We start from the raw sequence: 24,115 nt of genomic DNA on the forward strand, positions 1-24,115 counted from the left end.
GAGACTTGTAGTTCCACGGCTGTAGATTTGTTTCTTTCCAGGCATCATACAGCTAGACTTTGGGGCCTTACTTTCTTTCCCCTGTGCTGTAAGGTTAGTACTGTATTACTCACACATATAAGAAGGAATCTACAAGTGGAAATAGTTCTTCAGCTGAGAAATTATTAGCATCTTGTTCTGCAGTCATTGCCTTTGTTCTTTTGAATTACAAGTAAATACAAAAATCAACACTGCAGTATAATATCAGGCTAGCTGAAGACATCCGGAAATTAAGGAACATTCACTTTCTTCTTTTGCCAAGCTTTACTGTTCTACATTGCATATATGCTCTGAACTACAGTACCTGCACCTGAGATTGTGTATCCAGCGCAATCCCATTGCGCTGGTGCTCGGCGCTACAGGCTGTACATCTCGCACTTGCTGCAATAGGAAAACACATTTTCCTATTGCAGCGAGCGTGAGAACGAAGTGACAATGTCCCTTCTCTATAGAGGGACATTGTCACTCAATGGAAAGCAATGCATTGTCGCTAATTGGGAAAGGAAAAAACAGATTTCCTTTCCCGATGAGTGAGCCAGCTCGGCGCTGACTCCCGCAACGGGGCTCGCAGGTGTCAATCTCGCCGCTGACAGCGGCAAGATTGACACAATATCGCGGCAACCTACTGTACAACCTAGGGGGAGACATTTCATGAGAAATAGTCAGAACTTGCATTGTGTTACTGTATTCACTGTTTGTGCATTTTTGTTACTGGTCTGTGTGCTGAGGCCTCAGTGGGAAGGTATTCAATACTAGAGATGTACAGAACTGTTCGCCGGCGAATAATTCTCGGCGATTTTTGCGTGTTCGCCGATGCGCGCGAACATATGCGCTGTTCGATCCGCCTCCTATTAATTATCATTGAGCAAACTTTGGCCCTCTATCTCACAGTCAGCAGACACATTCCAGCCAATCAGCATCATACCCTCCCTCCCTGACCCTCCCACCTCTAGGGCAGCATTCATTTTAGATTTATTCGGAACCTGCATTCTTTAGTGAGAGGAGGGATAGTGTTGCTGCTGCTGAATTGATAGGGAAAGCATAGCTAGACTAGTCTTTTCAGTGTCCACTCAAGTCCTGAAAGACTCATCTGATCTCTGCTGTAAGGACAGCACCCCAAATATCCCTTTTTAGGGCTAGTAACCCCAAAAAGCCCTTTTTAGGGCTAGTATATCAGTCAGCTATTTTTTTTTCTCTGTAATCTAATTGCAGTTGCCTGCTAGGAAGGCAGCGTGCGTGTGTCAGGATCACAGCGTACACTGTGCCCAGTGCCACCCACCACTCATCTATCTTGGTGGCACAGTACATAACATTTAAAACCCCCAAAAAATTGACTGCAATAGAATAGTAGTCAGTTGCCAGCGTGTGTCAGTCTCATAGTGTAAACTGTGCCCACTTGCCCAGTGCCACCACTAATATATCTGGTGGCATAGTATATTAAATTTAAAAAGAAAAAACACAATTTTGACTGCAATAGAATAGCAGTTAGTTGTCTGCAGGCGTGTGTCAGGCCTACAGCGTCTACTCTGCCAACTTCTGCCAGTGCACAGTGCCACTCATATCTGGTGTCACAGTAGCTTGCACGCATAGTACAACTAAACAAATACAAAAAAATGACTGGCAGAGGCAGGCCACCCCGCAGGGGCTGTCGTGGTGCTGTGATTCCCTTTGACCCTAGAATAATGCCCAGTGTTCAGAGGCCATGTACCCTGAACTCCAAAAGTTCTGAGGACATAGTTGACTGGCTAACACAGGACACCCAATCTTCTACAGCTTCCGCTCATAACCTTGACACACCATCCTCCTCCAGCTCAGCTTCGGGCGCCTCTCAAGTTACCACTCGCCCGCATGCCGCCACCACCAACACTAGCATCACAGCTGCTTCACTTGATCTGTCAGAGGAGTTATTTACACATCAGTTGGAAGAAATGAGTGATGCGCAACCATTATTGCCAGAGGTTGTAGATAAAAGGGATATGACTCAGTCAGGCAGCATTACACACATGGACGTATGGTGTGATGATGATGTACCCGCTGCTGCTTCCTTTGCTGAGTTGTCTGATACAAGTGAAGTGGTTGATGATGACGATGTGTCCGGGGATGTCACGTGGGTTCCCGCTCGAAGAGAAGAAGAACAGGGGGAAAGTTCAGATGGGGAGACAGAGAGGAGGAGGAGACGAGTTGGAAGCAGGGGGAGGTCGTCACAAGGAGCTAGTGGCACAGTCAGACAGCATGTATCGGCACCCAGGGTCAGCCAGACAGCACGCCAATCAACGCATGCTGTTGCCACCACCAGAATGCCGTCATTGCAAAGCTCAGCAGTGTGGCATTTCTTTTGTGTGTCTGCCTCTGATAACAGTGATGCCATTTGCAACCTGTGCCAAAAGAAACTGAGTCGTGGGAAATCCAACACCCACCTAGGTACAACTGCTTTGCGAAGGCACATGATCACACATCACAAACACCTATGGGATCAACACATGATAACGAGTACAAGCAGCACACAAGCTCGAAGCCACCATCCTCCTCCTGGTGCAGCATCTTCAGTCACGTCAACCACTGCTGTCCTCCTTGCCCCCTCTCAACCAACCGCCACTCCGTATCTCACCTTGAGCAGTTTCTGCTCATCTCCCCACAGTCAGGTGTCTGTCAAGGACATGTTTGAGCATAAGAAGCCAATGTCACACAGTCACCCCCTTGCCCGGCGTCTGACAGCTGGCTTGTCGGAATTCTTAGCCCGCCAGCTTTTACCATACAAGCTGGTGGAGTCTGAGGCCTTCAAAAAATTAGTAGCTATTGGGACACCGCAGTGGAAGGTACCCGGCCGAAATTTCTTTTCACAAAAGGCAATCCCCAACCTGTACTCTATTGTGCAAAAGGAAGTCATGGCATCCCTGGCACACAGTGTTGAGGCAAGGGTCCATCTGACCACTGATACCTGGTCTGCAAAGCACGGTCAGGGCAGGTATATCACCTACACTGCGCATTGGGTAAACCTGCTGACGGCTGACAAGCATGTAATGCGTGGCTCTGCAGAGGAGTTGGTTACACCGCCATGACTTGCAGGCAGGTCTGCTGCCACCTCCTCTACTCCTCCTACTCCATCCTCTTCGATAACCTCCTCGGCTGGGTCCCCTTCTGCTGCTGCGTCTTGCTCCACATCAGCTGCACCCCCCCAGCTCCCCAGGGGCTATTCCACATCACGGATACGACAGTGTCACGTCGTCTTGGGGCTGACTTGCCTGAAAGCAGAGAGTCACACCGGACCAGCACTGCTGTCCGCCCTGAACACACAGGTGGATCAGTGGCTGACTCTGCACCAACTGGAGATCGGCAAAGTGGTGTGTGACAACGGAAGCAATTTGTTGGCAGCATTGAATTTGGGCAAGTTGACATATGTCCCGTGCATGGCACATGTGATGAATCTGATTGTACAACGCTTTGTGCATAAGTACCCAGACTTACAGGACGTCCTCAAGCAGGCCAGGAAGGTGTGTGGCCATTTCAGGCGTTCCTACACGGCCATGGCGCACTTTTCAGATATCCAGCGGCGAAAACATGCCAGTGAGGCGCTTGATTTGCGACAGCCCGACACGTTGGAATTCAACACTCCTAATGTTCGACCGCCTGCTCCAACAAGAAAAAGCTGTCAATGAGTATTTGTATGACCGGGGTGCTAGGACAGCCTCTGCGCAGCTGGGAATTTTTTTGCCACGTTACTGGACGCTCATGCGCAATGCCTGTAGGCTCATGCGTCCTTTTGAGGAGGTGACAAACCTAGTCAGTCGCACTGAAGGCAGCATCAGCGACATCATCCCATTTGTTTTCTTCCTGGAACGTGCCCTGCGAAGAGTGCTGGATCAGGCCGTAGATGAGCGTGAAGAGGAAGAGTTGTGGTCACCATAACCACCACCAGAAACAGCCTTATCAGCATCGCTTGCTGGACTTGCAGAAATGCTGGAAGAGGAGTGTGAGGAAGAGGAGTCAGAGGAGAAATGTGGCTTTGAGGAGGAGGAAGACCAACCACAGCAGGCATCCCAGGGTGCTCGTTGTCACCTATCTGGTACCCGTGGTGTTGTACATGGCTGGGAGGAAGAACAGACCTTCAGTGAGATCAGTGAGGACGAGGAACGGGACATGAGTAGCTCGGCATCCAACCTTGTGCAAATGGGATCTTTCATGCTGTTGTGCCTGTTGAGGGACCCTCGTATAAAAAGGCTGAAGGAGAACGACCTGTACTGGGTGGCCACGCTACTAGACCCCCGGTATAAGCAGAAAGTGCCTGAAATGTTACCAAATTACTGGAAGTCGGAAAGGATGCAGCAGTTCCAAAATAAATTAAAAAGTATGCTTTACACAGCGTACAAGGGTGATGTCACAGCACAACGGGAAACTAACAGTGGAAGAGGTGAAAGTAATCCTCCTTCTACCATGACCACGCCGGCAAGGACAGGACGCTTTACAGACGTGTTGTTGATGGAGGACATGCGGACCTTTTTCAGCCCTATGCGTCGCCACAGCCCTTCGGGGTCCACCCTCAGAGAACGACTCGAACCGACAGGAGCTACCTCGCCTTAACTGCAGATATCGAACCTCTGAGGAGCGATGAACCCCTTGACTACTGGGTGTGCAGGCTTGACCTGTGGCCTGAGCTATCCCAATTTGCGATAGAACTTCTGGCCTGCCCCGCTTCAAGTGTCCTTTCAGAAAGGACCTTCAGTGCAGCAGGAGGTATTGTCACTAAGAAGAGAAGTCGCCTAGGTCAAAAAAAGTCTAGATTAACTCACCTTTATTAAGATGAATGAGCCATGGATCCCGAAGGGACTGACAGTGGGCGATACATTTGACTAAAGGCCTGATGAGATGAGGCCTGATGAGATGAGCTTCATACGCTGCTGTATTTTATGTCTGCATGCCGGATGACTTGCGTGACTTATCCGCCACCAACTAGGGTTCAAGCCTCAATGTTTTAGTGCACTTTCTGCCTGGAAAACATACATTTTTCTGGCCGCTGCTACAGCAGCAGCTGCAACAATACCTACTTTTTCAGGCATGTGTACAATTTTTCTGGCCTCTGGTGCTGCACTGTGGCTGCAAAAACAAAACCCAAAAAAAAAGGCACAAACATGTGTCAATTCCCCTTCGTGATCTTTACCATGTTGTGGTGAAGGGGCTTGCGTATCACAATGAAGCGACCACCTCTATGAGTGTGTTGGCAATGGCAATGTTGGCACACCCCAGATGATAAGGTTGTTGCTTCATTGTGATCAGACCAAAAGCGATTGGCTGGATAATTTTGCATAGAAAAAACATACATTTTCTTTGTGATCATCTAAGGTGATCATTAAAGCCTACTAGGCCAACAATGGGCCCACACTGCAGAATCATTGTTTTCTGGGTCACTTAACTGTCACTGAACTACCTCAGCACGACCATAGGCTTTGAAAAACCCCCATCGCCTGCAATCTCCAAAACGTTCATTGACGTCAGTGAGGACAAGGAACGGGACAGGGCTAGCTTGGTATCCAACCTTGTGTAAATGGGGAGTTTGCGGTTGTGCAAATAGACTGTTTGCAGGTATTTGCGGTGCGTTAAACGGGGAGTTTGATCTGTCAGAGTTTGGTCTGTCACTGTGAACCCTAACCCTATTACAGACAGGGTTAGGGTTACAGATAGGGTTAGGGTTACAGATAGGGTTAGGGTTACAGATAGGGTTAGGGTTACAGATAGGGTTACAGACTGTAACCCTAACCCTATCTGTAACCCTAACCCTGTCTGTAACCCTAACCCTATCTGTTACCCTAACCCTAAGCCTTACACTACCTGATCGATATAACATCATACCTGATGTTTTAAAGCACATTATTCCAAACAATTTATGAATGTTAGGTGATTTATGCCCTTTATGGATTAAAAATGGACTCTGCGACAACTACGTATTTTTCCATGGGAGTTTTGCCATGGATCCCCCTCCGGCATGCCAGGTGTTAGTCCCCTTGAAACAACTTGTCCATCATTATTGTGGCCGTAAAGAGTCCCTGTTCGTTTTAAAATTCGCCTGCCCATTGAAGTCTATGGCGGTTCGCCCGGTTCGCGCATTTGCGAACATATGCACAAGTTCGCAATCGCCGTTCGCGAAATTTTAGGTTCGCGACATCACTATTCAATACATATGTTAAAAGTATTGAAAATCTATCTCCCTGTTCACATACAGTATACCCATTCAGGTAGTCACCAGGTTACAAGTGTATGATATATGCATTACTGCCTCTTTATGGACCATATTACTGCCTGTTGCCTTAACCAATAATTTCACTGCGATGACCATGTCTCTGCCTCCTGCCTGTACTGACCATGTTACTTCCCACTGCCTTAAAGAGGCGCTCCAGTTATTGCTATAAAAATAAAAAGAGAGCTGCTTCAAAAACTGCATCTGCTGACTTAAAATAAACAAACACTTACCTGTCCCAAGATCCAGCTCTGTGCTCACCCGAACAAGGTCCCTGGCACCGGCATCTTAACTGTGGGCACTCAGCTGTGACAGCTTGCAGCTTCACATCTGGGTGCCCGCTGCACATATGCAAACCACACTGCACATTGTGAATGGTCCCACAGTCTTCTGGGACATGTGACTTGTTCCAGAAGACTGTGGGGAGGAATGGGGAAGAGAACTTCCACTTGGATAACCTAGGCAGTCCAAGTGGAAGCCTGGAAGTAAAAACATCAAAACCAGATACCAGCCCCCCTCCCATCCAAAAAAAATGTTAAATGCTAAAGAGAAGCAGGGAAAAAAACGTTTGGGTGAAGTTCTGCTTTAACTAATACTTTGGCTGTGCTGACCATGTATTTGCATGCTGCCTGTACTGACCAAGGACTGTTTGTGGACCATATTCTTGTCTGCTGTCTGGACCAATACTTTGGCTGTGCTGACCATGTCTCTGCCTGCTGGCTGGATAATTCCTTTGACTGTTGCTGACCGTGTCTCTGCCTGTTTGCCTGGCACCAGTACTAACCCATATACATTCCTGGGAGACACCAGTCCCACTCATCCTGTGAGGACAATTGCACTACTAAAACTATAGGTAATCTTTTGTTTAGCCTTTGTTCAGCCTCATGTGATTGGACCCTATGTTGTTTTCATGAACACATTTAAGGATATGCTTTTGATTTTATATAAATGCCGTGTAACAGACTGAATGAGTCCTGCACATTATCACACATCTTTTCCTAAAGACACAGCTCTGTAGATCAGATTGGAAGCTTTACAATTCATATTTCACTTACGCTGCACACATGAGATTTTTAATAAGACTTCCTTCCTCATTCCACCGTATCACTACAGAATGTACAGAGAATATCCCTCCTATAATGATGTCTCCATCCTGAGAATACTTGTACTCAAATGTATAATTCCTCATAGTCATATCACAGCGGTGAGCAGAGTTCTGGGTGTCGGATGTGCAGGGGGTCACACACAAAGATAACAACCACAATATTATAAGTAGATATCTGAAGACAACATGACCGAGTCTCTGATAGACTCCAATGAATCCTTCCTCTTCTCCCGACCTCATCATCACTGACAGCAGCCCAGGATCCTGACACTGACTTCATGGCTCAGCTGAAGGCTGTGAGAGTGTCAGGTTTATAAAGAATAATTCTGTTATTTATTACTGATAGACTGGAATATGAATCTGCTTATAGAGTAGGAAAAAAAGATCAAACATAAAATACACAGAATCCATCTTTGTCAGCACTGTAGATAGTAAAAGTTAAAAAATAATATTATGGCATATGTGCATGAAGCAATAAAATGAGAGGCTCAATGGACAATTCATGATATTATTATTATTATTATAATATAAATACTGGTGTAGCGCCCCCCTACTTTCAGTACGGGCGCTACACAAAAGTTAGTGGGGAATGGGAGGCTTAGTTTTACTCCCATTTTCAAATTACGGAAATTCAGGCTGCTGTCAATTCCAGAATTTGTCCTGTAGGTCAGTCTGCGCTCCAGGGGTGCGTTGACACCGGCAGTTGGTGCTAGAGGGATTCTGGCAGACCCACCTGCTCCCAGCAGCCAATCAATCAGAGGAGTTCTTCCCTCGTTGGGCATGCTGGGGGGTGGGATATCTGTGGCAGCCGTTTTTTGGCGGGATCTGCTTGCGGGGCCCGAGTTCCAGGTGCGGTAGCCACCTTCAGGGTACGCGCATCCATGGGCCCCGCCACCGTATCCTGCCATGCCGAGGCCGTGTACCATGCGGAGCCTCCTCCTACTATTGAAAGGGGCCCCAGCGACTTGCTGGGTCCCTGCCTTCTGCTGAGAGGATCCTAGCCTGGGAGCTGAGCGATGGGGGATTGGCCCAGGAGAACCTAGAAATAAAGGTTGTCCAGGAGGCCCAGACGAACCATCGGGGATCCGGTCACCACACCGTATGACAGATATGCTCAAGCTGTCAGTGGGTGACATTCATTGAACTGACTGGGAGGATTTGCTCAAACTGTTTTATCACAAATCCTAAATTGTCCAGCCTGTGGCAGAGGCCTTGAGTCAGGACCGTGGCAGAGGTCTGTTTCCTCCCAGTGATTTGTAAGTGACGCTCCGGCTGCCAGGCCTGTGATAACTGCCTGTCCGGGGGCACTTTACCCACCCTGATTGGGGTGGCGACGAATTGAGCTATATCATCGCTGAGAGCAGGCTTGCTCTCTCTGAATATCCAAGGCCTGATACTAAAAGTTCATCTACGCTCATCAACCTTTCTCTGTCGTGTGTCATGTTGATGTTGGCCAGGTTGGGCCTTGGAATAAAGCATTGAAAAACTGAATTGGTGTCTGGACACATGCTCTTTACTTACACTCACAGAAGTCACCCCTAGACCAAGTCAAGAAGGTAACTTAGAAAGCCGGTCCCAAACTAATCAGCGGCTCCTTCGGGGGTGAGCGATACACTGGTATCAGTATTAGTTTCAGTAGCTACCATCGATTTGCGGTGAATGCCTGGGATTCATAAAGTTTGTGAGTCACAAACTTTTGGCTGAAAAGTTTGCAGTTTCACCACCAAAGTAGGGAACAACCTATAATTCAATGCCCAAGGAATAGGTGATTGATTGAATGAATGGATAACCTATCAATGAAAGGGTGGGGGTCACAGCAGCTATATTGTCAGTGTTGCTAGGGACAACAGACAATTCTGTGTAGAGAGAGAGAGATTATAATTTTTTCTTGTCCAAGTGTTTTATTGAAGATAAAAATGACACCACAGCCGTGGGGACGTACCCAGGAAAACTGAGTCACTTTCTTGTTTCGAACGGCAGTATGTATAGGCCAGTGAGTGAGGTTGAAAAAGGGTATATGATGGCTGTGTCTTGCCCTAACTATTGTTAAACTGATTCTCCTCCCCACCAATCAGGAAGCGTGTCATGAGACCCGTCACTCAATTGGCCAAAAGGAGTTCCGAACGGATTGGCCGCCAGGAGGAGGAGGGAGGAGATGCTGGGGAACCAAGACAGCAGCCGCCGCAGCCCCGAGAGAAGCTGCCACTGTCCGGAGCATTGCCCATGAGATGGGATAAGTTCGGGGCCCTGACTGACTGACCAACACCTGTGATCCTTGAGACCTGACCGGGGGGGGGCTTCTGTGCCTTCTGTGATGGCAGCGTCGGGTGGACCCATCCACAACATCGCTTTTGGTACCTGCATTATGATTAGTCCATGATGAGCTTCTAACATTTGAGTTTTATCCTACTCTTTAACCACTTAAGACCCGGAACATTATGCAGGTTAAGGACCTGAGGTGTTTTTACAATTTGGCACTGTGCTGCTTTAACTGGTAATTGCGTGGTCATGCAAATGTTGTACCCCAAAAAAATTGTGTCCTTTTCATCCCAAAAATAGAGCTTTCTTTTGATGGTATTTTATTGCCTCTGCAATTTTTAGCGATATAAATGGAAAAAGACCAAACATTTTGAAAAAAATATATATTTTCTACTTTTTGTTATAAGAAAAATCGAATAAACTCAATTTTAGTCATACATTTAGGCCAAAATGTATTCAGCCACATGTCTTTAGTAAAGAAAATGTCAATAGGCGTATATTTATTGTTTTCCGCAAAAGTTAGAGTGTCTAAAAACTAGGGTACATTTTCTGGAATTTACACAGCTTTTAATTTATGACTGCCTATCTCATTTCTTGAGGTGCTAAAATGGCAGGGCAGTAAACCCCCCTCCCCCCCAAATGACCCCATTTTGGAAAGTAGACACCCCAAGGAAATTGCTGAGGGGCATGTTGAGCCCATTGGATATTTTTTTGTCCCAAGTGATTGAATAATGACAAAAAAATGGTTATATGTGGAATTGCACCCCAAAATAAATTTTGCTGTTTCTCCTGAGAACAGGGATACCACATGTGTGGGACTTTTTGGGAGCCTAGCCGCGTATGGGGTCCCAAAAAGCAAGCACCGCCTTCAGGATTTCTAATGGCGCAAATTTTTGATTTCACTCCTCACTACCTATTACAGTTTAGAAGGTAATAAAATGCCAAAATAGCACAAAACCCCCCCAAAATGACCCCATTATGGAAAGTAGACACCTCAAACTATTATTTTGAGAGGCATTTTGAGTCCATGGAATATTTTATATTTTGCCACAAGATTATATTTTGCACAAAGTTGTCACTAAATGATATATTGCTCACACATGCCATAGGCATGTGTGGGACTTTTTGGGGGCCTAGCCACGTACGGGCCCCCGAAAACCAAGCACCGCCTTCAAGATTTCTAAGGGCATACATTTTGGATTTCACTCCTCACTACCTATCACAGTTTTGTAGGCCATACAATGCCAAGATAGCACACAACCCCCCCAAATGACCCAATTTTGTAACGTAGACACCCCAAGCTATTTGCTGAGAGGCATGTTGAGCCCATTGAATATAACATTTTTTGCCCCAAATGATTGAATAATTTTCCCGCAACTAGTGTCAAAATATAAAATATTTAAATATTCCATGGACTTGACATGCCTCTCAGCAAATAGGTTTTGTACTGTCCTGGCATTTTATGCACAACATTTAGAAGCTTATCCCATCACCCACTCTTCTAACCACAAGCCCTTTCTGACACTTTTTGTTTACATGAAAACATATTTTTTTTTGCAAGAAAATTAAGTTAAACGCCCAAACAATATATATTTTTTTAAAGCAAAGGCCCTGCAGATTAAAATGGTGGGTGTTGCATGTTTTCTTCACATAGTATTTGCGCAGCAATTTTTCAAACACATTTTTTGGGGAAAAAATACACTTTTTTTTTTTTAATGCACTAAACCACACTATATTGCCCAAATTATTCATGAAATAAAAAAGATGATCTTAGGCCGAGTACATGAATGAATGACTTGTATAGCGCTACTCATGCGAACTGAATCGCCTCTGGGCGCTTTTTCCAGTCAGGGTCTGCTTGGCTGGTGCGGTCATTTTACCCTGTAGGATCGTGACAAGCTTGGGACACACAGTCATACACACTCCATATATATACTGGGCCAATTTGGACAAGATCCAATTTACCTACCAGCATGTCTTTGGAGTGTGGGAGGAAACCGGAGTACCCAGAGGAAACCCACGCAGGCACAGGGAGAACATGCAAACTCCAGGCAGATGGTGTCGTGGTCGGGATTCGAACCAGCAACCCTTTTGCTGCTAGGCGAAAGTGCTACTCACTGCACCACTGTGCTGCCCATGGATGCCAAACACAACATGCCTTAAAATTGCGCACAAACGCGCAGTGGCGACAAACTACATACATTTTTAAAAGCCTTTAAAAGCCTTTACAGGTTACCACATTAGATTTACAGAGGAGGTCTACTGCTAAAATTACTGCCATTGATCTGACCTTCACAGTGATACCTCATCTGGTGCAATTGCTGTTTACATATGACTCCAGACCGACGCTTGCGTTCGCCTTTGCACAAGAGCAGGGGAGGACAGGGATGCTTTTTTCTTTTTTCTTATTATTTATTTTGCTTTTTTATTTTATTTGTAAACTGTTCCTTCCATTTTTTTTTTTATCTCAGGGAATGTAAATATCCCCTATGATAGCAATAGTTAGTGACAGGTACTCTTTTTTTGAACAAATTGGGGTCTATTAGACCCTAGATCTTTCCTCTGCCCTCAAAGCATCTGACCACACCAAGATCAGTGTGATAAAATACTTTCCCATATTCCCAATGGCGCTGTATATACCTGGGGGGACGGACATTCCCTCCCACTGGATGTAAAAGCAGTCTAGAGCCTAATTAGCCGCTAGGACTGCTTTTACATGAAAGCCGACCGCTGGCTGAAAAGAATGATACCAAGATGATACCTAAACCCACAGGCTTTATTCTGGTATAACCATTCAAAATCCAGCAAGATACCAGTACGTTGATGGTTCTTGTTGGACATGTATTGTAATCTTTTTTTTTCATGCAGCCTGTAGGCTGAACGAAAAAAAAAGAGATTGATCGGTGGGTATGCCCACTATTAGAATACCTCCCTTCATCCACCCACTTCTAATGATGGGCATACATGCACCATTTATATATGCCAAAGCATTTGGGCATCCTCCCGCAAAAAAGTAATGCCGCATACACACGTCAGACTTTTCCACGGTCAAGCCTCCGTCAGAATTTTGACCGTATGTATGCGGTATTAGGAGCAAAATCGCTCCTCCACCCCTAATGCCCCCATGCTTCGGCATATATGCTCTTTTTTAACTGTGGGGGTGAAATCACCTCCTACAGCGTTGGAGTCGCGGCTTTATGTATCGTGGGAGCAAATGCTGTTGCTGTCAAGCTAAATAAATCCATGCTGCAACTAAATGGCGTACCTGCTAAGCAAATGATGGTTAAAACAAAGTAACATTACAGTATAACAGTAAGATCATACCATACCTGCAGTGGCGGCTGGTGAAGTTTTTGGATGGGGGGGCGCAAGACTCCGCCCCTCCACGTTGGGCCATCCCACTTCTAATAAGCCACACCCCTTACATAATCCACCCACTCCGTCCCCTGTATTCCACTTGCTTCCACTCATAGTGTCAGGAGTATACAGCTCAGCATCACAGGACAGAGTATATAGCCCCAGCATCACAAATCATGGTATATAGCGCAGCCTTACAGATCGGCGCAAACAAACTAAAAAATTACACTGTTAGTAATGAAGGACTCTAAATAGGCAGGAGATTACCAGAGACTGCGGACATACTGCATTAGATTACCAGAGACTGCGGACATACTGCATTAGATTACCAGAGACTGCGGACATACTGCAGGAGATTACCAGAGACTGCGGACATACTGCAGGAGATTACCAGAGACTGCGACATACTGCAGGAGATTACCAGAGACTGCGACATACTGCATTAGATCACCAGAAACTGCAGACATACTGCAGGAGATTACCAGAGACTGTGGATATACTGCACAAGATTACTAGAGACTGCGGACATACTGCACAAGATTACCAGATACTGCGGATATACTGCACAAGATTACCAGAGACTGCGGATATACTGCACAAGATTACCAGAGACTGCGAATATACTGCACAAGATTACCAGATACTGCAGAGATAATGCACAAGATTACCAGAGACTGCGGACATACTGCATTAGATTACCAGAGACTGCGAACATACTGCATTAGATTACCAGAGACTGCGAACATACTGCACTAGATTACCAGAGACTGTAGACATACTGCATTAGAGAACCCGTAATTCTGTGAATTGTGGCCCTAATGAAAGACTTTGCGTAGGGGGTGAAGGTTGGTATTTTTGCAGAACTGTACATGTAAAATAAATTTAGTAAATAAGCGTGGGGGGTTGGGGGGGTGGGTGGAGATGGCCGCTATTTTGGCAGAAATGTACATTTAAAATAAATGACATTTGGTTAATAAGGGGGAGGGGGGATTGCAGTGACGGCTATAATTTTGGAAGACATGTACATTTAAAATAAAAGACATTTAGTTAATAAGGGGGGGGGGGGGGTAGGTGGGGGAGGGGGTGACAGACGCTATTTCGGCGGCACATTAGAATAATGAGCAGAAGAGCAGAGGGGAATGTACATGTTACATGTACATGCTCCTCTGCTCAATAATCTTATGTGCTGCCGAAATAGCGTCCGTCACCCCCCCTACCCCCCCGCTTATTAACTAAATGTCTTTTATAGTAACAGACAGTCGGGGGGTGACGGACGCTATTTCGGCAGCACATAAGATTAATGAGCAGAGGAGCATGTACATGTAACATGTACATGTAACATGTACATTCCCCTCTGCTTCTCCTCCTCGTTATTGCCTGTTTGTCTTTCAGTACATTCCTCTCTGCTCCTCTGCTCATTAATCCTATGTGCTGCCGAAATAGCGTCCGTCACCCCCCCCCCGCTTATTAACTTACTTTACTGTAAAATACATCCCGGGTGCCCTCTATGGACGGGCCGCCACTGCATACCTGCAAAGCAAATACCAAAAGAAAACATAGTAATTTTTTTTAACGCAACCTGTGATTAAAATATATATATATGTCGAAGCATGGGGTCATCCTCCCGCAAAAAAAGGTATGCCGCGTACACACGGTCGGACTTTTCCAGGGGCAAGCCTCCATTGGATTTCTACTGTATGTACGCACCCAAATAAGTTATGCCGCGTACGCACGGTCAGACTTTTCTACAGGCAAGCATCCGTCGGAATTTCGACCGTATTTACGCGGCATAAAAAGTTATGCCGCGTACACACGGTCAGACTTTTCCATTGGCAAGCCTCCGTTGGAATGTCGACCGTATGTACGCGGCATTAGGAGCAAAATCGCTCCTCCACCCCTAATGCTCCCATGCTTCGGCATATATGCTCTTTTTTTTAACTGTGGTGGTGAAATCACCTCCTACAGCATTGGAGTCATGGCTTTATGTATCGTGGGAGCAAACGCTGTTGCTGTCAAGATAAATAAATCTGCACAACAGCTGAATTGCGTACATGAAAACAGTAAAGTAAATTACATACCTGAAAAGCAAGCATGATACAACATAATAACAATAAAACATTGCAGAATAGAATACAGTAAAAAACAGCAGAACATTAGAGAGAGAATAGAGAGGGAGAGGACAATAAAACAACAACGATTTTTTTATTTTATATATTTTTTTGTGTTTTTTATTTTTTACTTTTTTATTTTAACACTTTTTTTTGTAACTGTAACTGTTCAACTTTTCGGTTCCAGGTTTGGGTCTCTCAAAATGCGATGGCATCTTTGGAGACGCTGTGTAAGTGTGTCCTAGCCTGTGAAATGCTTTACCCTACGCTAAAACTTCACTCGTGTGTGGAAGCGTTCAAAACATTTCCCAATGCAAAGACCAGGATTGTCAGGACATGAGGGACAATAATAACGGGTGTCACGCCTATATCTGCGCTTGCTACAGACACCTTCTTTGGGGGGCTTGTTGGGTAGGGGTACTCCCAAGGACAAAAGGAAAATGCCTCTCATGCAGTCGGCTTACTGCATTTCATTTGGGAATGGTGAGGTGCAGAACCGCCTGGATACAGGAGTTCTACAGTAGGTGACGGCAATATTGTGTCAATCTCGCTCCCTTTCTCAGCGAGATTGACCAGAGAGAGGGGTTTCTCCACAACACCAGCCGCCGTACAAAATTGGACTGTTGTGTCTGCGTGAAAAGTGGTAAGAATGAAAACATTCCTATTGTCCCACCACATGCTCCTATCTGATGAAAAACGCAGGTGCTAGCGGGTATCTAGGTTGATCCCGCTAACAATGCGGTTTTGGGAACCCTAAACTGCTGGGTACGCTAGTATAGATCTGATCAGATCAGATATTGATCTGTTCAGATACTATACCACTAAGGAGGGTGTATGCTTTGCGTGTGGGTGTAAGCGTTACTGGCACTAACCTGACGTTCCCTGGGGCGACGCAGACCCTGACTGACACAAACAATTTATTGATATCACCCGCCGGGCAATCAGGGGGTTAAACCTTTATTGGGTTTTATACGGTGGGTGCCCTGATGCTATAAACATCAAACTAACTAACCAGCATCACCCGTAACACTTATACGGTGATCACTGGTGAAAGGGTTAACTAAGGGCAATCGGGGAGTTAAAACCTTTATTAGGAAATGTATGGGGGTGCCTGATACTATATAAAAACCTGACGGGGAATCTAAATAACTAAATAACTAACTGGCTAACCAGCGTCACCAGTGACACTTATACGGTGATCACTGGTGAAAGGTTAACTCTAGGGGCAATCAGGGGGTTAAATCCTTTATTAGAAAATATATGGGGGTACCTAACGCTATAAAAACCTGGCAGCGAACCTAAAAAAAAAACTAGCTACCTAGCGGCACCAACGACACTAATACAGAGATCAGAAAAACGATCGCTTAGTGACACTGGCGATAGGGGGTGAAAGGGATAACTGGGTGGGGGGGGGATCAAGGGGTTAGGGGGCTACCCTGGACCTAAAGGGGCCTAACACTAACTGCCCTGACACTTTTTACAGTCACAAATGACACTAAATGCAGTGACCAGTAAATAAATGATCACTGCAATCAGTGACACTGTGACTGGGGGGGGTGATCGGGGGGTGATCTGGGAGTGACTGGGGGGTGATTTGTGTGCCTATGTGTACCTACGTGTCAGTGTGGTGTTGGTGCACTTACTTGGATGTCTTCTCTCCTCGAGCTCCGGTCAAAAAGACCGCCTCGAGGAGTGTGACATCACTTCCTCCTGCCTGTGTTTACATTGCACAGGCAGAGGAAGCATCGGACTGGCCAGGAGAGATCGTGAGGGGGTAGCCAGAAACCAATGGCCGCCCCCTCATCTCGGATTGCTCCCACAGCATACCGGGGAAAGGCAGACACATACAGGTACGTGGATATGCCTGTATGTGCCATTCTGCCGACGTATATCTACTGTCGGCGGTCGTTAAGTGGTTAAACATATACCTGGCTGGGCCATTTTATCTTGGTAGTATTACTTGGATTTGAGAGATTTCTCCCAGCAGTATGAGATGTTTTGGTTCAATTAAAGAGAAACATATATATAAATACATATACAGGGCCGTCTTTAATATGGTTTGGGCCCTGGGCAAACATTTTTTTTGGGCCCCCCTCCAGCTTATTTTGGGCCTGGCTGGTTCACATGTATGTGTTTTGGCGGCCCTTATTTGTGCAGGCACAGCAGCCCATTGATTTGAATGGGCTGCCATGCCTTTGTTTCCTGCAGAAAAAAAGGTGCATTCAGCATTTTAAAAATATAGTTGCCTTGAAATCCATTCTGCTTTTGCACCATGCTACTTACCTGCAGTTCTTGCACACACAAACGAAATGTGTTTTTAAAAGCGTGACCTAAACGTCTAAAAATGCAGCAAGTTTGACAATGCGGGAACTGCAGATAAGTCACAGCAGAATGGACAGACAATGTTGTATTTCATTGCTTGATGGGCATAGGTGTGCCGTGTGCGCAGCCTATTACATGATGCATGCCCTTTTTTTGCAGGAAATGCAGGCATGGCGGCCCATTCAAATGAATGGGCTGCTGTGCCTGCGCAAATGTGGGCCACCAAAACATATACATGTGAACCAGCTAGGCCCAAAATAAGCCCATCAAGCAGTTAAATATAGACAGTAATGCCATGTGCTGTAAATTATGCTGTGTCCTCTGAGGCCTCACTCAGCCTGGACTGCAGGTCTGGTCAGTGTTTTAAAAAGTTCCTCTATTTTACACATGGCATGGCATGGGGATAGGGAGCCAGGGAAGGATAAAGAAGACCTTACCTTGTCCTGGCAAGCTCAGCTCCAGCCTCTGATCTAAACAATTCTCCACAGTCCACACACACTGCTAGCCGCTGCCTAGTTTCACTTGACAAAGCAGGAACCAGGCAGCACTCCTCTCCATTCCGCGGTCTCACTCCTCCCCTGCTCCTCCTAGGTACACTGGTCACTAAACACTGCACGCATAGCAAGGGGCGGGCCATAGCGTCAGTGGAATTCAAGGCCCCATCCATCCATGGCCAGGGCCGCTACTCGATCTAAAAAGAAAGCAGCACTGGCTGCACACCGCTGATGATTTTCAGCGCCGATTTGCGGGCAGCACGCAGGCATAACGGGCGGCTCTGCTTTGGGCCCCTAACAGTGACAGGGCCCTGGGCAGCTTCCCCGTTTGCCCTGCGATAAAGACAGCTATGTACATATATAAATCTCACAAAATGAATTTCAGTTTTAGTGAATGGCTTAGTTATGATGTATGCTTAAACAGAAAATGCATTATAGATCAATCTTACCTGAAAAATAAGTCTTAGGTAAATCACCAAGTTCTGTGCACGGTATAACATTTTGTCCATGTGCTTTTAAAGTTTGAGTTTGCAAGATCTGTTTGTTTGAGAGAAGTCACATGTTAAAATCATCACTTCTCTGTTTTCTTAATCTGCGCCCCCCCGCATGTGAATGGGTTTTGGGTACCCCTACCCATTCACCAAAAAAAAGTAGTGAAATGTGACAAAAGACAATACTCGGTTTTTGACAATTTGTTTTTTAACCACTTCAGCCCCGGAAGATTTGGCTGTTCAATGACCAGACCATTTTTTGCAATACGGCACTGCGTCGCTTTAACTGACAATTGCGCGGTCGTGCGACGTTGTTCCCAAACAAAATTAACTTCCTTTTTTTCCCACAAATAGAGCTTTCTTTTGGTGGTATTTGATCACCTCTGTGTTGTTTTTTTTTTGCGCTGTAAATAAAAAAGTGCGACTATTTTGAAAAAAACACAATATTTTGTACTTTTTGCTATAATACATATCCCCAATATTTTGTAACGCATTTTTTCCTCAGTTTAGGCCCATATGTATTCTTCTACATATTTTTGGTAAAAAAAAAATCGCAATAGGCGTATATTGATTGCATTGCGCAAAAGGTATAGCGTCTAGAGCTACGTCGCTTTGCCCACCCGAGCCAACCTGCCGCAGTACAACTGCGGCGGTTGGTCTGCAAGTGGTTAAAAATGTCTTCTTCTTTCCCCGCTTCTTCCTCCATCTTCCTCCGGTCTTCCTTCGGTCTTTTCCTTCTTCCTCCACCTTCTTCCTCCATCTTCCTCCAGTCTTCTACATCTTCCTCCGGCTTATTCTTCCCCCGCTTCTTCCTCCATCTTCCTTCAGTCTTCTCCAACTTCCTCTGGATTATTCTTCCCCAGCTTCCTCCTCTGGTCTTCTTTCTCCCCTGCCGCTCCCGCCACTGCTGCCACCACCGCTCCCACTAAAGATTCAAAAAACAAACCTCCTCCGATGCTGCGATAGGGCTGATGACATCTTTCCGAGACCCCGCCCATTGTAACTTCACCGCCCAAGGCGTGATGGATTAGTGATGTCACAAGGGGGGTGGAGTCTTCGGCTGATGTCATACGTGGCCACATCCCATAGTTATATATATAATGTGCGCTATGGAAGCTCGGCTGGCCGCAGCGTCGGAGGAGGGTCGTTATTTTTATATTCAGCGGGGCAGCGGCGGAGGATGAAAAAGATGGAGAAGACCGGAGGAAGAAGTGGGGGAAGAAGCTGGAGGAGGAAGGAGAAGACCGAAGGAAGACCAGAGGAATAAGCAGGGGGAAGAAGAAGACATTTTTAATAAAGCAATTGTAAAAAATGGCTATTTTCTTTTGTCACATTTCACTACTTTTTTTGGTGAATGGGTAGGGGTACAATGTAACCGATACCCATTCACATGGGGGGCAGGATCTGGGGACCCCCTTCTTAAAGGGAGCTTCAAGAATCTGATAAGCCACCCTGCCCGCAGACCCCCACAACCACCAGGCAAGGGTTGTGGGGATGAGGCCCTTTTCCCCATCAACCTGGGGACAAGGTGCTTTGGGGGGACCTCAAAGCACCCTCCCTGTGTTGAGGGCAAGTGGCCTGGTATGGTTCAGGAGGGGGTGTTCGCTCGTCCCCCCCTTTCCTGGCCTGCCATGGCGGCTTGCTCGGATAAGGGTCTGAAATGGATTTTGGGGGGACCCCACGTATTTTTGTTTAAATATTGGCGTGGGGTTCCCCTTAAAGTCCATACCATATCCGAAGGGCCTGGCATGTACTGGGGGGGGGACCCTATGCAATCTCGGGAACACCCAATAAGAGGATAGTATGCGACCGGTCTAAACAATGTGGCATGTTCACCAATGCCAGGAGCCTGGCGAACAAGATGGGTGAACTAGAAATAGTGTTGTATGAGGAGGATTTGGATTTTGTGGAAATTTCAGAGACCTGGTTCAACAGCTCTCATGATTGGCTGGCTACCATTCAAGGAAATACCCTTTATCGCAGGGATAGAGATGGTAAAAAAGGGGGGGTATGTCTATATATCAAGAAGTATACAAAGAAACACCCGCATGAAGCGCTACACCATAAGGACGGTAAACCACAGTGTGGTCAGTGGTTAAAGAAGTTTCACTAAAACACAATCCGTGCAGCTGTCAACCACTAAGGAGACATGGGCAAAAAGCAAAAGAACAAAAACATACAGCGCACAAGGGTTAAGTGAATGTCACGTTATAGTCTGTAATGTGTGGAAAAACATATATGCATGAAAAATTGAAAAGTTGAAAAAAATTTTGAAAATTTTTTAAAAAAATGGAAGTAGCCACTAATAGCACACAGGAAAAAAGCACATTAAATTTTTTTAAAAATACTAATAACAATAGTCCGCATAACATAAGCAGCAGTTCACGTGGAGATGGTAGAGTGAAAACACATACACTTCGGGGGAGATGTTTAGGAGTGAATCCAAGTAGTGTGCATACACTTGTATGCAGAGGTAATGCAATACCTCAACAAAAGCAGCCGCTTCTACGTCTCAATGCAGGGAGATGGAATCCGTTGGTGGGATGATGACAGCCACACTGGGAGCAGATGTAGAAGTTATATCCATGCAGAGATGGATACTGCCGTTTAAAGACCACTAGCTCAGGGGCTGATGGAAAGGAAACCTTCCTCGCAAACAGAGATCTCCAGCGGCAGGGGAAGTCCTGGAGGGGAGCCACCAAGCCGGTTCAGTGACGCAGCCGCGTCACACGGGAGCGAGGAAAGGGGGATGGTAGCCTGATGGAGTCACACAGAAAGCAGGAGGTGTCCGGACACCTTCGATCCAGCGTCAGGTGACTCAAAGCACCAATCAGTGTGGGCAGAAAACGAGCAGTAGAGATGCTGGCGCTAGTGTCACTGAGAGGATTTCCCGAGTGTCGGCACTACACATCAGCTGCAGTGTGCTTGCTGCAAACATATAGGGGCATCAAAGATTGTACTGGTGAGCCGTGACTGACATGTTTCGCGTGCCAGGACGCTTTATCAAAGGACTTTGATAAAGCGTCCTGGCACGCGAAACATGTCAGTCACGGCTCACCAGTACAATCTTTGATGCCCCTATATGTTTGCAGCAAGCACACTGCAGCTGATGTGTAGTGCCGACACTCGGGAAATCCTCTCAGTGACACTAGCGCCAGCATCTCTACTGCTCGTTTTCTGCCCACACTGATTGGTGCTTTGAGTCACCTGACGCTGGATCGAAGGTGTCCGGACACCTCCTGCTTTCTGTGTGACTCCATCAGGCTACCATCCCCCTTTCCTCGCTCCCGTGTGACGCGGCTGCGTCACTGAACCGGCTTGGTGGCTCCCCTCCAGGACTTCCCCTGCCGCTGGAGATCTCTGTTTGCGAGGAAGGTTTCCTTTCCATCAGCCCCTGAGCTAGTGGTCTTTAAACGGCAGTATCCATCTCTGCATGGATATAACTTCTACATCTGCTCCCAGTGTGGCTGTCATCATCCCACCAACGGATTCCATCTCCCTGCATTGAGACGTAGAAGCGGCTGCTTTTGTTGAGGTATTGCATTACCTCTGCATACAAGTGTATGCACACTACTTGGATTCACTCCTAAACATCTCCCCCGAAGTGTATGTGTTTTCACTCTACCATCTCCACGTGAACTGCTGCTTATGTTATGCGGACTATTGTTATTAGTATTTTTAAAAAATTTTAATGTGCTTTTTTCCTGTGTGCTATTAGTGGCTACTTCCATTTTTTAAAAAAATTTTCAAATTTTTTTTCAACTTTTCAATTTTTCATGCATATATGTTTTTCCACACATTACAGACTATAAAGTGACATTCACTTAACCCTTGTGCGCTGTATGTTTTTGTTCTATATATCAAGAATAATGTACAAGTGAATATGAGAGATGACATCACTAATGCCACGTACACACGATCGGTTCGTCTGATGAAAACGGTCCGTTTTCATCAGACAAACCGATCGTGTGTGGGCCCCATGGGTTTTTTATCCATCAGTGAAAAATCTAGAAACTTGTTTTAAAATTATCTGATGGTTAAAAAACCAATAGAAAAAACGATCGTCTGTGGGCACGTCCATCAGTTAAAAATCCACGCATGCTCAGAATCAAGTCGACGCATGCTCGGAAGCATTGAACTTCATTTTTCTCAGCATGTCGTTGTGTTTTACGTCACCGCGTTCTGAGGCCCTGTACACACGACAGTGAGCTGTATTCTGCCGAGAAACACGGCCGTGTGTACACTTTCGGCCGAGGAAGCCGACGAGGAACTCGTCGAGCCAAATAGAGAACATGTTCTCTATTTCCTCGTTGTTCAATGAGGAAAGTTGGCTCGCCGAGATCCTCGGCGGCTTCACACGGAACTCGACGAGCAAAACGATGAGTTTTGCCCGTCGAGTTCCTCGGACGTGTGTACGGGGCCTCACACGATCAGTTTTTTAACTGATGGTGTGTAGGCAAGACTGATAAAAGTCAGCTTCATCGGATATCTGATGAAAAAATCCATCAGACCGTTTTCATCGGATGAACTGATCGTGTGTACAGGGCATTAGGGAGCTAGGAAGGAGGTGGAATCCTTATGGATAGAGCTCCGAAGGGATAACACTAAGGCCTCGTACAGACGAGCGGACCTGTCCGATGAAAACGGACCGTTTTCATCGGACATGTCTGCTAGCAGATTTTGGTCTGATGGTTGTACACACCATCAAACCAAAATCCCTGCGGACAGAATCCGCGGTGACGTGGCGGCGAAGTGACGGCGACGATGACACAGCGACGTGCGCGAACCCGGAAGGTCAATGCTTCCACGCATGCGTCGAATCACTTCGACGTCATGTGCGGGTTCTCGGGCCAGCGGACATGTCCGATGAGTGGTACTGACCATCGGACATGTCGGACACGTCGGCCGGAAAATTGTCCGGTCGGCCCTACACACGACCGAACATGTCTGCTGAAACTGGTCCGATGGACCAGTTTCAGGGGACATGTTCGGTCGTGTGTACGAGGCCTAAGGCGAAAATAATACTGGGATTATGCTATAGGCCCCCTAACCTGAGGGAGGAGGGGAGATGGTCTCCTATCACAATTTGGATTAGCAACAGGGATGGGAAGTGTTATAATCTATGGATTTTAATTATCCATACATAGACTGGGCGGAGGGAACCACACATTTGTCTAAGGTACGCCAGTTCCTAAATGTCTTGCAGGACAATTTCATGGTTCAGATGGTAGACGCACCAACTAGAAATAACGCATTACTGGATATACTGATTACCAACAATACAGACCTGATCACGTATGTGGAAATATGGGGCAATTTAGGAAACAGCTATCACAGGTCAATTGGCTTCAGAATAAATCACACAAATACCGCGTTTTCCCATAAATAAGCCTGGGTCTTATATTAATTTTGGCAACAAAAGACAGAGTAGGGCTTATTTTCGGGGTAGGTCTTATCATGTCATGTACTGTCTCTCTCCCTCCCTGCCTGTCACAAATCCCCTGTGTAAAAGTGCTTGTAGAATGTTGGAATCACAATGCAAAACTGCTGCAGCTGAAATGTAATGCTACATATAGGTAATGCCACCATCTTATAGCGCCTGTGACCCGCCGGAGGTCTGTAGAGGAAGGGAGGCCCGAGATCCCCTGCTGACATCTTGGAGAGGGGAAGACTAGCTGAGTGCAGCTCGCCACTTTCTTAGCCCGCCGGGG

The 24,115-nt window shown here is 46.3% G+C and overlaps 1 pseudogene; it reads right to left on the reverse strand.

The window, feature by feature from the left end:
- The window catches only part of LOC120928132, a 42,367-nt pseudogene extending 42,180 nt beyond the window's left edge, over window positions 1-187 (reverse strand).
- Between the last annotated feature and the right edge of the window lie 23,928 nt (window positions 188-24,115).

The sequence above is a fragment of the Rana temporaria genome, chromosome 1 (assembly GCF_905171775.1).
Source record: "Rana temporaria chromosome 1, aRanTem1.1, whole genome shotgun sequence".
Taxonomy (NCBI): Eukaryota; Metazoa; Chordata; class Amphibia; order Anura; family Ranidae; genus Rana; species Rana temporaria.